This window comes from Xyrauchen texanus, chromosome 49, assembly GCF_025860055.1.
Source record: "Xyrauchen texanus isolate HMW12.3.18 chromosome 49, RBS_HiC_50CHRs, whole genome shotgun sequence".
In the NCBI taxonomy this organism is placed as follows: Eukaryota; Metazoa; Chordata; class Actinopteri; order Cypriniformes; family Catostomidae; genus Xyrauchen; species Xyrauchen texanus.
The window spans coordinates 5,864,435-5,881,294 of record NC_068324.1 but is presented as its reverse complement, the minus strand read 5'-3'; positions in this window follow the sequence as shown (position 1 = coordinate 5,881,294).

The window sequence follows — 16,860 nt, the reverse complement described above, 5'->3', positions numbered from 1 at the left end:
ACTGAAGATTCATCCGTCATCATATCATTAACAAGTATAGTTCGCATAGTGCGAGGCAAACGTTCTCGCTAGGTAGTGCAAAGTGTTGATTATTTAGATATTCTAGCTCGTCGCCAACGTTGGAAGCTGGTCTCGCAAGGAAGACAACCAGCCAGTTCACTGCTACAGCCCGGGACGTGTATGTGACTTAACTCTCTTGCTGTCTCCTTCTCTCTCCATCGCTCACGCCATTGTTACACGGTGCGGTTGATGAGTATTGGCTACCCTGCCACACATGACTCCATCATTGTCACGCGATAGCAACGCCCTCGTGATGGACATGTTCTATTAATTGGTGTACGGTCGGCACATACGTAACGTGGACAATCCGAACCAAAAGGAACATTGAACTGAGGTTGGTCATAGAGTGTTGTTAAGTGTATGTTACGAAACTGTTTCTGAGTTTACCATTGTCCTGAAAATTACTGTTGTGTGAATTACATTCACAAGTATATACTGCTGTTATTTGCATATGAGGTTTAGCTGCAGTGTATTTAGAAGTGTTGTTGAGCCACTCTGGTGAAGTGGGGGTTAATACAAGGGTTTAGACATTTTATGATGGTTACAGGTTGATAGGGAAGCCATTCCTATACGTTTTACATTTGATTTGTAAAAATATATTTTATTTTTATTTATTTTTTTCTTTGTAACTATTTTACTCAGTATTAGAATACTGTTACTTAGTATAATAAATACCCACTCATTTCTCAACTTTTATACTATTGCTTTTACTGCAAAGTTTTTCCATCTTCCCTGAAGTAGGGGTGTCTCATCCTCTGTCTGTAAAGTATAGTAGGTAGGGGGAATACCAGTTATGTCACACACACTGACAGTTAGGCTACTGATATTCTGCACTTTAGGTCTCCACCGTGACATGTCCAAATCCTAAAGCCTAAGTTATTGTGCTTTACTGAGCGGGCAGAGTAGCCACGAGATTAATAGGCCTGGGGGTTAGGGACTTAGATCCTCTGATTTCCAGCCATTCAGGGAAGAGTGATTTACCCCTACTAAGCGGACGTAGGTCCCGTCCGCTACATAGATACAGGGGAGGTCCAAACAGCAGGACGCCCGTGTATTACAGGACTCGGCAATGATTCTGTCATGCTGCCATTTTTTGGATAAAATACATTTATTTTGTTGAGATGACTGTGTAGTCAGCTCAATCTAGCTTTATTATTGTTGGTTTACATACATAATATCCATTTCTAAATGCTATAACCTACATTAAATATTTGAGTGTTGACTGAACAACTGATCCTCTTGATAGATTGAATATTTTTTCTTGTGTAGGAAATAATGATGCATTAGCAGCCACACAATAAACTTTACCATACAAAAAGAACTACATGCAATATAAATAAGCATATTTATTTGGACATACATTATAAACACTGTACACAAAAGTTTGATTTTCTCTGTAAAGCAACTATAAAACAGTATGTATCATTAAAAGCACTAGCTGTACAAATAAATGTAATTGATAATGAATTCATGTCCACACTGTTTTACAAATCACCTTTTCCCTTAAGGGAAGACATGTACATTCTGCAAAGACACTGAATTGAAGAAAGTGAATTGCTGGCTGGAAAAAATGCAGGGCAGAGAAAAATCAGATTACAGTTAATTTCAAACGTGATAAAACATCTCACTACAGTCCATGACTGATCTAATAATTATGGTCTTCCACAGTAGAATTTATCAATTTAGCATCACAGCATGAAAACAGTTGAAAACATCTTCACTACTCACACAGTTCAGGAAAAACGCAGTTCCTTTTTATACTCAGTAATAATGCCATTTCAAAACATGTAAAGCATTCACACAAAAAAAAAAAGACGCTAAATAGAAATGAACAAACTCTCAAAATTACGAATGAATTTTTAGCACATGTACAAACAACTGTTAGCACAATAATTCTATCATTTATATGTAATTCGTTGAGCTCTGTCTATCGTAGGTGAGCCATAATGTTGGATAATATAAGTATTGCTGTTGACCTCTGCAAAGAGTACACAAATTATTCCAAGCTTTTCAAACAGATGTTCCTAATTCAATCCTTCTGTAGGCAGCCGATGAAAGAAGCAGCATCTGGGACTGGAGCGCTTTGCTTTGCTTTGCTGCCCACACAAAACACCAACCAATCGCACTTGCACTAGCCAACCGGAAATTCCACCCACCTTGCAAAATCCAGTGGACTCACTGAGAATATTGTGGATATGATTGTACGTATGTATATATGGTTGCATTCTCTTTGCACTGGAAGCTTCTTTCACCATGACAAATTCCTTGTGTGTGTAAACATGCTTGGCAATAAAGCTCATTCTGATTCTGATTCTGATGGATACAAACTAAAGCGCCCTCCTGCTGTTTTTCACTGCACTCTCTCAAACTCATTTCAAGCAGGTGGGTCAAACCAACAAACTGTAGCTCTTTTATTTGATCTGAGTTGCATAGAAAAACTGAGGCTGTTAGAGCACATCAGATCAGTGGAATCCATAAATAGAAAACTGGCAACTGTCTAATGCCAACCCAATCTCATGAAAAATCATACATATTTTACGAGTTGGCAATTTTGTATGGACTCGATGTTGTATGATGTTGTTTGCATAAACTCATATGACTTCATCACGTGCAAATTCCCGGATGTCTAATTAAGCATATAAGTAAGTAAGCGTAAAAATAATAAGCGTGAGTTCCACGCACGAGGTGTTCAGGACATACTTATTAATATTATGCCCTTACCCGAACTTAACCAATCTGTAGAGTGTGTAAACATGATAGGAAGATGTTGTGTGTGACAGAAGCAAGTCATTGTCACGTATGTGATGGAAACGATGTCCAGCGACGTCATTAGCTGTAGTGAAATTCGAAGGAATTCGCCATCCATCCATCCATCCATCCATCCATCCATCCATCGTCAACTGCTTATCCTGTGTACAGGGTCGCGGGGGGCTGGAGCCTATCCCAGCTAACATTGGGCGAAAGCGGGGGACACCCTGGACAGGTCGCCAGTAGGAATTCGCCAAATTTAGAAAAAACGTACGAATCCTGACAATTTCACCATGAGAGTGTGTAGCACAAATAAAGGGTAGGCCTATAATCCGATCTAGTTTTTGTGTCATCGAAAATTCATTTAAAGTATTTATTCATAAGCATATTAATAACATATTTGCATAAGAATTGGTCTTCTTTGGCTGGCCTTCTCAACACGGTACAGGATCTATTAAGTAAACACATAAGTAAGTACAGTAGATCCTTTGTGTCTCATAGGCGATGACTTCTGCAAACCAGACAAACAACTAAATACATACATAAATACAATAGAGAATACTATACAAATAAGCATGAAAAATAAATAATTATATGGATTAAATAGACAAATATATAATAGATGAATTGATAGGGAAAGAGAGAGAGAGAGACTATTTGTGTGACATGTTTATTGGCTTAAATGTGTTATGTATTGCAACATTAAATGTTGTTCCAAACCTGCATGACATAAGTTTAGCAGAATGTCTCAGCTGTTCTTTTCCATCCAATAAACATTTATGGTTCTTTACACTGTTGCTCTCCAGAAAACACCAAAAGCATGATAAAGTGGTCCTGAAGTCATTTGAAGTAATACAATAGCTTTGTGCAAGGTACAGACAGAAATTTAAGTAATTATTCACTGAAAATCCAACTCTGTGTGGCTCTCAAATCTGACACTTTTTTAAATTCAAAAGATTTAAATATGTTGCGTCACGAACGGCAATCTTCATGACGCAACATATTTAAGCCTATTTAAAAATAAGGGTTGAGAGCTACTGAGGATGTGTTGTTTTTCAGTGAATAAAGATTTACATTTCAGTCATTTCCTCATTCAGAGCTATCGTATGGCTTTCAAAAAAACTTTATTGCACCTTTTGTGTTCCACAGAAGTAAGAAATCATAGAAATTTGGACATTATGGTGAGTAAATGATGACAGAACTCTTATTCTTGGATAAACTATTCCCATAAAGCAGTAGTTAGGCTCACCAGAGCCTGTCTTCTTCACAGACCTCAGGAATGAGAGAAACAGAGAAAGTGACAGAATAACAGAGAGAAGGAGCCAGGTCCGTTGCCATGGCGAAGGAAACAGCTCTGCAGATGTCCATCTAACAAACAAGCGGTGACCCCTAGAGATTGGTGCCTCTCTCCGCCTGCTAATTGACTTGTTATTGATAAGTCTAACGGCAGTTTGATTTCTGTGCAAAATGTCTTCAGTCAACAGCCATCAAACTGGATGATGTTCTCCACTACGTATGTGGGTGAGTTTTGTGGGAAAGGCTGTTGTTCAGATAGGTTTCCCTGCTGTTATCACAGTCTGAAAGGACAACTGCTGTGTGGGGTCGAAGATTTTGGTGTTGATGCAGAGGGCAGAATGGAACAGCGACCCAATAATCGCACCATTATTTGATCGTGAAGGTGGATCATGAACACGTGACTTCTTTAAAGGTCACTAATAAATGTTCAAAGTGCTTTTCATATTCCTCTGACATTTGCGTGACGTTTTTATGACGTTCGTTGGCCGTTTTGGTCTGCTGTTGTACCATTCACTGTATTTGCAGAGTTCAGTATCAACATTTTTAGAAAATACATTTCCCAGATGTTTATTGAAATAGCTTTCAGCTTTATTTTCCACCAAGTAGCAGTACAAATTGACAACGCAACATCTGGTGGATTTGTTTTTTCACATTGCTTTGGGCACGAAACTTTATAACCAATCAAACAGAAGCATTAATAAAACGATGAGCCCTCTAGGGCTGGACAATATGGCCAAAATATTAGCACAATATTTTATTTTCATACAGTTTTACTGTAAATACTACATTTCATACCATTATGCGGAAATACATTCCACATGTTTGTTAGACCTCAAGAATGAATAACAATTCTTACAATTAAACTCCACAGGGTAAGCTAACTTTTAATTTGAATATTTCAAGAAGTATTCAGAGTTTAGGATTTAATCCAACATAAGGTGTGTGTGAACTCTTTTCAATTAATTGATTAATTTCGCCAATTTCATCATCTTCAGCAGATGCTTGACTCCATTGAAAGACTTTATTGTGGCACTCAACACTCCGGCTCAGTAGGTGGCGTTAATGCACCATAAACTGGATTGCCATCCTCCAATAAACATCACAAGAAGTAGAAGTACTTTCTTTCTTATCTGTTACAGTGATATGGATCATGAAGAAGAAAAAAAAAGTTTAACTAAATAGTAAGCAGTTCTGTTGATGTCGGAGTTCCTCTAGTGTTCAATCGATAGATGTATTGCATAGTCAGTGCTGTCTTGTTCAAAACACAACAATATCATATTAGCCTGATAGCTAGCTGCTACATAGCCTCATTACTTGTTTCCACTACAGCAGAGCTTATGTAGCTGCTAGCCAGCTAGTGTAACGAGAGCCTGCTGGTACGTGATAGCTGCGGTATGTGTAAACCTCACTCCCCTGGCCTTAAGAGGCACACTAGCAACTGTCGCTAAAGATTGTAGCCTTTAGCCTCCTCGTTAATACACCTGCCTCCCATGCTGGAAACCCTGATTCAAATCCTGTTCAGAGCAGGTCAAGCAGGTTTGGTTATATTAACACTACCTAACTGGCTGATTTTATGATTGTGATTCAGTTAGCAAGCTAGTTGTGTGTATAATTTGCAGAACTGCTTGAGTTTTTAGCAACATGTACCTGATCCTGATCTTCTAGATGTAGAACATAGGCAAAATATAGAAAATAACTCAAAAGGTTATCATCAACATCAAAGATAAAAAAATATATATTTTTTTTTCAGATAAATATCGATATTGATTTATCACCAAGACCTAGTGCCCTCTCTTTTATATGTAGCATTTGGAAGTTGTTCATTAGGGCAGTTCATGTAACATACAGGTTTCTTCACATTCTTACTGCTATTCAATCTCATTAAAGCTTGAAGTACCACCTGTTTTCAGCTGGGGGCAGTAAGCTGATCTCTAGCTGTACAGACAACAAACCACACTCTGGCTTGCCTGACAGACAGCACAAGTTAGGAAGGTGTACTTGAGTTCAAAAATCTATTCCGATTGCAGGGACCTCAAGACGAGTTTTTCTAAGTTTCAAACTATTTTTAACATGACACAGTGACTTAAAAACATGCAACATAAATAAATGTGTACATTGAAGCATCCTTGGAAAAGCCCTTATAATAAATCGATCTCGGACAGATTCATGAATTAAATTGCAAATTTGATTGCTGTAGGCTATGATTATATTTATAACATGTATAATATTTATACTATTGTAAATATAAATATAATTATTTAATCATTATATTGAATTATTGTTAAGGGAGGACCTTACAAATATTTATATATGTGGTTAATTTAATTAATTGACATGTTATGTAATCAGTTTGATTAAAATAAGTCGCTTCAGTGTTGTCACTTAACTTTTCTTTACTTTTCACTTTACTTTTTCAAAAGGGAAGCTTGGCTGTAACCTCAATACTTTAAATTATGAAAAGCTTGTGGCTTGGGAAGCTACAGTTTCAAAGAAGCATCCCCATCTGTGATGCCATGCAATTAGATGAATGATAAAAATATAACATATTTGTTATGTTCCTGCAAAGCAGTGGAGGCTCTTTTTTTTCAGGAGGTGAAACTAATTCATCTTTTCATTATTCTTTGCAGAACTTCAATTTTTTCTGTTCCCCTCCCTCTCTCCTTCCTCAAAGTTTATTTTGTAAATTAATATTCCAAGCAGTGGCCCCCAATGCACAGCCATTTGTCAAAGTTAGCTGACAGATCGCCCCTCTCTCTCTCTCTCTCTCTCTCTCTCTCTCTCAGTCTCTCACCTTCTCCTGAGCTCTGCCTAATAATCATTAATGTAATTATCAGGACACACACTATTCATTACTGTCCCCCTCTCTCCTTTTCTCTCTCTCTGTCCTTGCGTCCCAATTCGCCAACTTACACAATGCACAAAAATGACACATTTTGTCAAAAGAGTTAAGAAAGAAATACAGTCTCTTAGACTATGATCTGTCCTGTGGCACATGCCAGTTTGTCTCAACTATGCTCATATTAATGACAGTAACAACAAAATCCACGCTTAAACAACAGGCTTTTCTTAGTTTCAGTGTTGCCGGATTTAGTCACTGCATTTTGCATTAATTGGCCAGTATAGTTGTCTCAAATGATGTAGGCTACTGTAAATTGTGTACTAACATCATGCACCACCATCTAGTGTATACATTTTCAGATCGAATGATATACAAATTCATACAAAGTGGGGTAATGGTAAAGCATTCAACTCACATTTGTATAATGTTCACTTCTCCACAGAAGTTTCAGTGGCAAGTTTGCCAGAACTCTCGATTTTTGTAATGGTGTTTACCACCTTGACAATTTTTGGCATTGCAGCTCCGGGTACATAAGAAATGCTGCGACTATTATTTATGTATATTTCAATAAACAAAACAAAAATTGCAACTGAACTGGACAGCCATTGATCAGTGTGTATTTTTGTTTTATGGAAATAGCAGCTTCTCTATGTCAATTTATTCCATTTTACTCCTTTTGACATTGTGAACTCCTTTTGTGTTACATGTGTTTGTCAAGTGGGTGGTTAGATGACGATAGAACTTTCAGTTCAATGCACATTATCTGTGGAAGGGCTGATCGATTGGACTAACCCAATTTAGACCATCAAATGTGAATGTGTAATTTCTGTCACAGTATTTTAGACAAAAAATGTGTATACTTATATTTGTGAAGCTTAACTATCAAATATACAAGTAAAGATTTTTTGCAAGGTCCAAGGGCATGTATCCCCCCGGTATGTATTGGGATGGTGCTTCTGTGCATACTATGGGATGCAGGGTTTTCTGGTCTGAAGGGATGCATCTGAGCCATGTAGATGGAACTAGAAGAAATCAACATGAAATTCTTGAAGTCTGAATGTTGTTGATTCAGGATCTGTCATCCCTTCTGTCTCTCTTTCCATTCTTTTCTGCATACACTCTACTGAAAAGTAATTAACTTCTAATATTGTGCCAGTCTGTGTGTAGTTTCAGCTTTTCTCATTTTCCAATAATACAGCATTAGTCTCAATCTTTATAGCAAAAACGGCAGTGTTTGTGTTCCTCAAACAAACAGACAGTAAGACCTGCATGTGTTTGCACGTGTGCTCAGGAGAAGAAATCATTAGATGCATGTTATGTACTCAAGTAAACCGTCGAAGATGAACCCCTTCAACTCGAATCCGGGACAGCCGGGAGAAGAGAGAACAGAGGAGAGGAGCCGGGTGTCTTCAATCAAAATAACAATGCTCTTTAATTCTGCTTTAATTAAATCTGCTATTTCCCTGAGTGAGGCGGAGGATCAGACAGCCGCTGGAGACTCTCAGCCCCGAAAAGTCTCTCCTCCGACTGGGTTTGTGTTTAATCATCCATTCTTTACACTCTTGTCAGAGAGCTTTTTATTCTAAACTAATGCAGGTTTACACTGTCGGCCTGCCGCATGGAGAAAAGCGCTTAGAAAAGTGTAAATTAAAACTCCTGGATTTTGGCTTGATCATCACAGAATGAAATACACAAACCTTTGTCTAACTATTTGACTGCCTGGCCATCCAACTGTCTGTAAATCTGTCTGTCTATCCATCTGTTTCTCTGATTGTTTGTCAATCTGTCCATCCATCTGTCTGTTTCTCACTATCTTTCTGTCTGACCGTCTGTCTGTCTGTCTATATAAATGTTTGTCTATCTATTTGAGTACTGTATCCATCAACTGTCTGTCAGTCATTCAGTCAATAAATCAATCAATCAGGGGTGTGTCCAGAATTCTTTTAATGCGTTTGGGGGGGCAACACACCACTTAAGGGGATGGATGGATGGATGGATGGATGGATGGATGGATGGATGGATGGATGGATGGATGGATGGATGGATTTATTGCAGTTGCATTGTCAGGATTAACAACATTAATGAGTTAGGGCAGCAGGAGTCTGGAGACAGAGCTGTTAAAACGCATCTCCTCCTGTGTGTAAAAGAGCCTTTGAGCAGGAACCTGCTCCTGATGGGACTCTTCTCTAGAGGTAAATTTGAGGCAGTGAGCGTAAACTGCTCTGTTTAGTTCAAAGGCACTAAATAAATAATCAAATTACATGTTGTGTTCAAATTATGTTGAATATCTGATTTGTGAATTGGTTTAAAAGCAATGACATGATGATATTACAGTATGATCCTCATAATACCTCCATAGTAAAGCATAAGATTCATTAAAGGCAGTTTTACAAGGGATGCGTTCACCACGCTTTCTCTATTCACTTTCAATGAGAGAGAGGTGCCAGGTGGCAAAACGTCAGTATTTACAATTAGCTTACATAGTTTAGCCTTGATATTATAATTTGACATTAACTTAAAAAATAGCTTATTACAATATTTATAGTTATAACACATAACTATAATGTGTCCTGCCAGACACAGGCACAATATTGTTATGGACTATACGTAACATGGAGGGGTTAAGCTGTTGCGCACCATCTCCAGGACGCAATTGGGTTTGGTTGGCAAGTAGGGTAGCAAAGCTCACTTTTAGGGTGGTAGCCCCTGCAATCAATCAGTCAGTCAGTAAGTCTGTCTGTCTGTCTGTTTGTTTGTTTGTTTGTCTATCCAGCCATCTATCTGTCTGAGAATCTATCTAACTGTCTGGATGTCTGGCTGACTGTCTATCTAAGTATCTGACTGTCTGACAGATATACTATCTATCTATCTATCTATCTATCTATCTATCTTAGTATCAGTCTAACTGTCTGATCTCTCTCTCTTTATAACTTTCCATTCTTTTTTGCTAATACATGGAGTAGACTTCAAGCCAGCGTTTGCCAGTGTCATGTGTGGGTGTATATGTGTGAGAGTGAAAAGAGCAGCCCTGTCTCTCTATCACGAATAACCACCGTTTGTCCTACCAACGTCAACTCAGCTGTGAAGACAAACGGCGTGCGCTTTCCACAGTGAACTCCGCTTATTATTTTCCTGTCCTTTAACTAAAACGTCCATTATGAGAAATGGCAGGAAAGCTGTGGCCTTTTCAGCACAGCTGGTGTCACAATGCAGCCCCGAGGACAATAGAGCCCCCGACACAGGCGTTGATTCTAGACCGCTTTAAACATTCTGATCTTTAAATCTATTCACTCTGTAATTATAATAGAGGAAGGAGGGGTGAGAGTCCACCTATCAGTGCGTGGAACTGTGTCCAGAGCACTGCGATACGGTTAGACAGGGTCTGAGATTGAGGCCAGTGAACATCTGTCAAAATCTAGCAATTGTTTACAGCAGGAGATGGCTACTGGGAGAGCATATGGCAGCCACTGATGGGTAAGGCATGCCAATCGATCAGAGACGGAGATGCAGATGCAGAACAGATGTTGGGTTAAGGAATTCAGCGCTTTGTGGCGCACTTACCTGTTTCTCTCGTAGTGGTTAATATTTGGAAGCTTGATGGGTCATGCCAAGTTTGATGTGTTGTGACATGGCTGACAGTTGGGCAATACTTCCTGTGAGTTTGACAGGCAGATTGCTTAAAGGTGAAGTGTGGAATTTCTGCAACTCAATTGCAAAAATAATAACAGCTTTCAATCTGCCATTGGTTGTTTAAACAGATAGCTCCATCCCAAACTCATTCCATTGGTTTATGTGGGGCTGGACAAATAAGCAGGGCATTGTTAGCGCCACAGTATTTACACTTTTCATTGTTTCTGTATATTATCCTGGCAGAGGAGTACTTTCACATGGAAAAAATTAAAGGCATCACCTTTAAAGTGAACATGAGAGAGCACTTAATTCCACTGAACTTGGTAAGATGATGTATTTCCGAATTAAACAGGATATTGAAATTGAGAAGACATTACATACCAGAATTGTGCCAGGTGGTTGAGGGAAGTGCTGAAAAAACAGGGCTTGGTGACGTCATCTGAAAAGGAAAGTTGTTTAAGAGGTGGAGCAATTATTATTAATTTTATGACAGGTTACCAGGGCAAACGTTTATTTTTTTAGAATAACATGCTTTGATGAATCTTGCACAAAAAGACCAGAAACATGTATTAAGAAGGTAAATAGGGCCAAATTTTATTCATTTTGAAACTGAATCCACACTGTGCACACATGCAGTCCAAACTGATCTGGGACTGTGAAAGAATGATAACCACACATAGGCAAAATGGGCCACTTATTATAATGGCAAAAGGAAACACCATTTCCCTCATTCTCTTTCCCCTCTGGGTTTCCTGTCTTTTCCTGTCTGGTTTCCTGGGGAAGTGCATCACTTTAAAAGAAATGGCTTTTCATTCTCTTCCACTAAGTGATCTGTGGATGGATGAAGGAGGAAAGTGCAAGCTGTTTATTCTGTTAGATGCAGAGACATGGCCAGAATAGATTTGATTTGCGGTAAGGAGCTTCCGAGATCAAGCCAAAGTGACAGAGCAGACAAGGCGACCGTCAGCAGCATACTGTATGTGTGTGTGTGTGTGTGTGTGTGTGTGTGTGTGTGTGTGTGTAATGTCAGGAGCGTGCACTGGCCATGTTGCAGCCACTCTCAGAGTCAAGTTACCATTTAATCTCTGGCTCACCTTGCAGTTCTACAAATCAAATAATCAAAAACACATAAACATAAAAACACAGCTGCATGTCATTCTCTCTTTCTCAAACCGCCAACACCGGCCAACTTTATCCCTCACGCACCCCCATCAGGCTGATTGGGGACCGGGCGTGCGTTGTTCCAGCCCGGCCCCGCCCAATCTCCGCTCTACAACGTTAAATTGGAATACAGTTGGCCTCCGTGTTTTATGCATACTCTGAAAGACAGATGGGATGTGCAACATGTATTAAGCACTTCCTCAGCTGATGTCTTGTGTTTATTACACAGATTAAAATTTCATCTGTTTCTCCTCAAGACAATCGTATAATTTCAGAAGACATGACTAAAACCACTCAAATCATATGGATTACTTTTATGCTGCCTTTATGTGCTTTTTGGAGCTTGAATGTTTTGGACCCAATTATGGACAAAAACACTGCAGATTTTTCATAGGTTTTATGGACAGATGAAATGAGAATGACTCTTGATGGACCAGATGGATGGGCTCACTAATTGACACAGGGCACCACTTTGAGTCAGGTGCCAGCAAGGTGGAGAAGACAATACACCTCTAATTTGTGTACTGCAGCCAAAATAAAAGTCATTTGAATTAGAGACGGAATGAGGTTGAGAAAATGTTTAGAAAATTATCAGTTTTGGTGAACTATCTCTTTAAGATTTGCGGTACGCTACTGAAGAGTGCACATAAGTTTACACTTCTCAAGCCTTTCTCATGCTTGTCTGTCTGATTAGTATTGCCTGTCTGCCTTTGGGCCTGTCAGACAAAGCAATTCTAAAAAATACTGCTTGGAATGTGTAAAATCATCAAAGCTTGCAGTCAAACAGATGTAAGATCACATAGACACCTGTAAGACAGACACCTCGTATAAAGCAATAAACACAAATAGAAAGTGTTTGTCGTTCTTTGACATTGAGCTTATTATCAGTAACACAGGTTTCAAAAACAAGCCCCTGCGAGCGTACTGATCCGCCACAGATGCACTGTAAATGCCGCAAAACACCCACTTGCCGTTGCAAAGCTGTCGGTCACAATTAGGAACAGACAGTTTTGAAGTGAGCTGACTCAGAATGAAGACATGTAAAACAGCTGGCTGGAGTTGTGGAGGTTAGTTTGGTTTTACACGATAGTGACATAGATTGCTATGATTTATCCTTCATCTTTGCACAAACAGGCATCCATATTCTTGTGGATGAATCAAAAAGCACATCTAAGTACACAAACGTTTTTGTCCGACACTTTTATGTGTTTTGTCTTTTTTGGTTATTAATATATATTATTATTTATTATTTTACATAATTAAAATATTATGTATATCGTCAAGCTGGTTCTCGCCTCCTTTCCCTTTACGGGAGGGAGGATGGATGCGCCGTAGTGGAGTTCTCGCCGCTACCATCCACCTAAAAGAAGCAGCCGCGGCCATCCGCTGGAGGACAGAGGAGCCTGGCTGCCTGGATGTGGAGGAACGGCCACCGACCGCGAGGGGAGGAGGGACTCCCAACCAACCACCTGGAGCATTTACCACTGCCAGGGGCGGGGGAGACCCCTACTGTCCACCAAAAACACAGCAGGGTGTTCCGTCTGCCAGGGGCCGGAGGTCTGCCTCCGATCCACCCAGGGAGTCGCGGCTGTCGTCCGCTAGAGGGTGGAGGAGTGGCCGGGGGCCAAGCTACAGCGTATCAGAGAACTGGCGAGTAAGTGGATTTTATTTTTATTTCTTCTCTCTCTCTACCATTGCCGCTACACGTTGGCCTTTCCCTCTCTTTTGTATTTTACTTTAGTTTTTAGGGGATACTGCACTGTTACAGGGGGTAACCCATGTGTTTTTAATTATTGTTGTTTCCCTCCCCCTGTCCCCTCCCAGATTCAGGAAGGCTGGGATGACCGGCAGATGGGGCGGAGGGCACATCACCACCCCCCCTGAGAGAACGAGGGAGGAACGTGGCAGAGCGGAGGGTGGGGCAGGGTCGTGATGCTGCACACCCGGCCCCTAATCAGGCTAATCAAGCCTCCGAGAGGGATAAAGGCCGAAAGGCAGTGCGGGAGAGAGAGAGAGAGATTTACGGACAGCTGTGCAACACCTTTGTGTGTTTGTCTTTTTGGTTCAGTTTATAATTAAAATATTATTTATATCGTCAAGCCGGTTCTTACCTCCTCCTCTCCCTTTACCCTTTACATCCAGTTAAGAAGAAGAAAAACAAAATGGCGATATGTTTAAAGATGTTACCAAAGACAGACTCCAATCTTGGGAAGACATGGTGTATGATTTGTTTACAAAAGATGGACCCCAATCTAAGAAAGATATATATTTAAGATTAGTTTACAAAAGATATTAATGAAAGATGTCCATAAAACTGTTCCTTAATCTAAGAAATGTATATGATTTGTTTACAAAGTATGTTACGAAAAATGTTGACCTTGACCTCGACAATCTTGGAAAGAAAAATCTGCGATTTAAGTAAAATGTTTATGAAAGATGTAGCAAATTATGAACCCCTGTTTAATAAAAAAGAATGTTTAAGAAATGTATCCGTAGGATGTTACGATTTTATTAATTATGAACCCCAGTCATTTTAAAACAATGTTTACGATATATTACCAAAGAAGGACTTTACGATTTGCTTACGGAAAATGTTTACAAAGGTAGATCCAATCTTAGAACGAAATGATTTCTTAACAAAAGAGGTTTATGAAAGATATAATTAAAACATGTAGTCTAATCTTGTTTGCGAATAGATGTCGCAAAAGATGTTATGAAATACCTCAATCGTAGAAACACTTCCTATAAATGGAGATCAGTCTTTTACAGTGCTGTGGTGGAATTTTGGCCCACTCCTCTTTGCAGAACTGCTTTAGTTCAGCCACACTGGACGGTTTTCGAGCATGTTTAAGCTCCTGCCACAACATCTCAATCGGGTTCAAGTCAGGATTTGACTAGGCCACTCCAAAACTATCATTTTGCTTCTATGAGCCATTCAGAGGTGGACTTACTCCTATGCTTTGGATCATTGTTTTGCTGCATAATCCAGTTGCGCAAGAGCTTCAACTCACAGACTGATGATTGGACGTTCTCCTTTAGGATGTTCTGGTAGAGAGCAGAATTCATGTTTCCCTCAAATATTGCAAGTCGCCCAGGCCTTGCAGCAGCAAAGCATCCCCACACCATCACACTACCACCACCATGCTTGACCGTAGGTACAATGTTCTTTTTGTGGAATTCTGTGTTTGATTTACACCAGATGTAAAGGGACCTGTCTTCCAAACAGTTCCACTTTCAACTCATCAGTCCACAGAACATTCTCCCATAATAGCATTAATGTTATTCTGGGTTAGCAGTGGTTTTCGCCTTGCCACTCTTCCATTCATGGTATATTTGGCCTGTGTCTTTCAGATAGTGGAGTCATGAACAGTGACCTTTATTGATGCGAGAGAGGCCTGCAGTTCCTTGGATTTTGGTCTTGGCTTTTTTGTGACTTCCTTCCTTTTTTTGATACTTTTCCACAGCACTGTATAAGTGTGCACAATTATTACAACAACAACAACAATTTACATTTATATAGTGCTTTTCAAGGCACTCAAAGCACTTTACATAGTATAGGGGGAATCTCCTCAACCACCACCACTGTGCAGCATCCACCTGGATGATGCGACAGCAGCCATAGTGTGCCAGAATGCCCATCACACACCAGCTATTGGTGGAGAGGAGATGGTAGAGTGATGTAGCCAATTCAGGGATGGAGATTATTAGGAGGCCATGATAGATAGGGGCCAATGTGGCAACTATAAGTGTGCACAATTATTAGGCTAAACTAAATTAAGTAATTAATTAATTTCTCCTAACTCAATTGTTTATTCTCAATTTTTAGAGTAGGTGCAACAAATAAGTAACACAATGACAATTAAATAACATTTTTGGCCTTTCAAAAATATTCAGTGACCAATATAGCCACCCTTCGTTTCAATAACTGCCACGAGCCTTCCATCCATGGAGTCTGTCAGTTTCATGATCTGTTCATGATCAACTTTCGCTGAAGCAGCAATCACAGGCTACCAAATTCTGTTCAAAGAGGTGTATTGTCTTCTCCACCTTGCTGGCACCTGACTCAAAGTGGTGCCCTGTGTCAATTAGTGATCCAGCTACGGGCCCATCCATCTGGTCCATCAAGAGTCATTCTCATTTCATCTGTCCATAAAACCTATGAAAAATCTGTCTTCATGTATTTCTTTGCTCAATCTTGATGCTTCATCACTCAGTGTATCTTGTGAATATATTCAGTGGTTGTCGTGTTTCAGCCTTCTTGACCTTGGGCATGTCTCTGAGCACTTGGCACGTTGTACTTCTGGACACTCCAGCAAGTCTTGTTCATTTTCGCCTTTTCTTCTCTATGCGTTTTTTGCACCCCAGTTGACAATTCGCAAAACATTTTTTGATTGTCCAGTGGTCACGCCTCAATAGTTTAGCTATTTCAAGAGTGTTGCATCCGTCTGAAAGGCATTTTACAATATTTGACATTTCAGTGTCAGTTAAATCACTTTTTTGGCACATTTTACCTGAGGTAATGAAGCTGCCTAATATTTATGCACACCTTGATATAAGGTGTTAGTCACTTTCGCCACAAACCAATAACGTGTATCGAAATATGGACCCCAATCAAAGAAATGTTATGATTCATTTATAAGAAAGGTTTATGAAATTTGTTCCTTAATCTCAGAGAGTTTTATGATTTTTCTTTACTAAAGATTGCTTAAAGGTGAAGTGTGGATCTTCTCAATTTATTGTCAAAGTTCCAAATTTCAGGAGCTTTTTCTGTTGTTTAAGGATGCTTTGTTCCAATCAAAAAGTTCATAAAAGAAAATACAGCCAGCACTGAAAATACATACCAGGAAACTGATTTAGATCCCTTGTCAGTAGACTCATTTTAACACAAACCATTCATCAGAATCTCTGAAGTGAAAACGTCTTAGATGCAGCACCTCTAGCCTATTGCGAACTCACCGGTTCAAAAGCATGTTATTTGATGTTAAAAATACTTTCAAACGGCAATTAGTGGTGATAGCTAAGGCAAACTATTCTCACTATTACTATAGCAGTACATTTTGCATTTCTTCAGAAATGACCAAGTAGAGTCATGTAGCATTATAGCATTTGTAAGCAGGCCATATTCT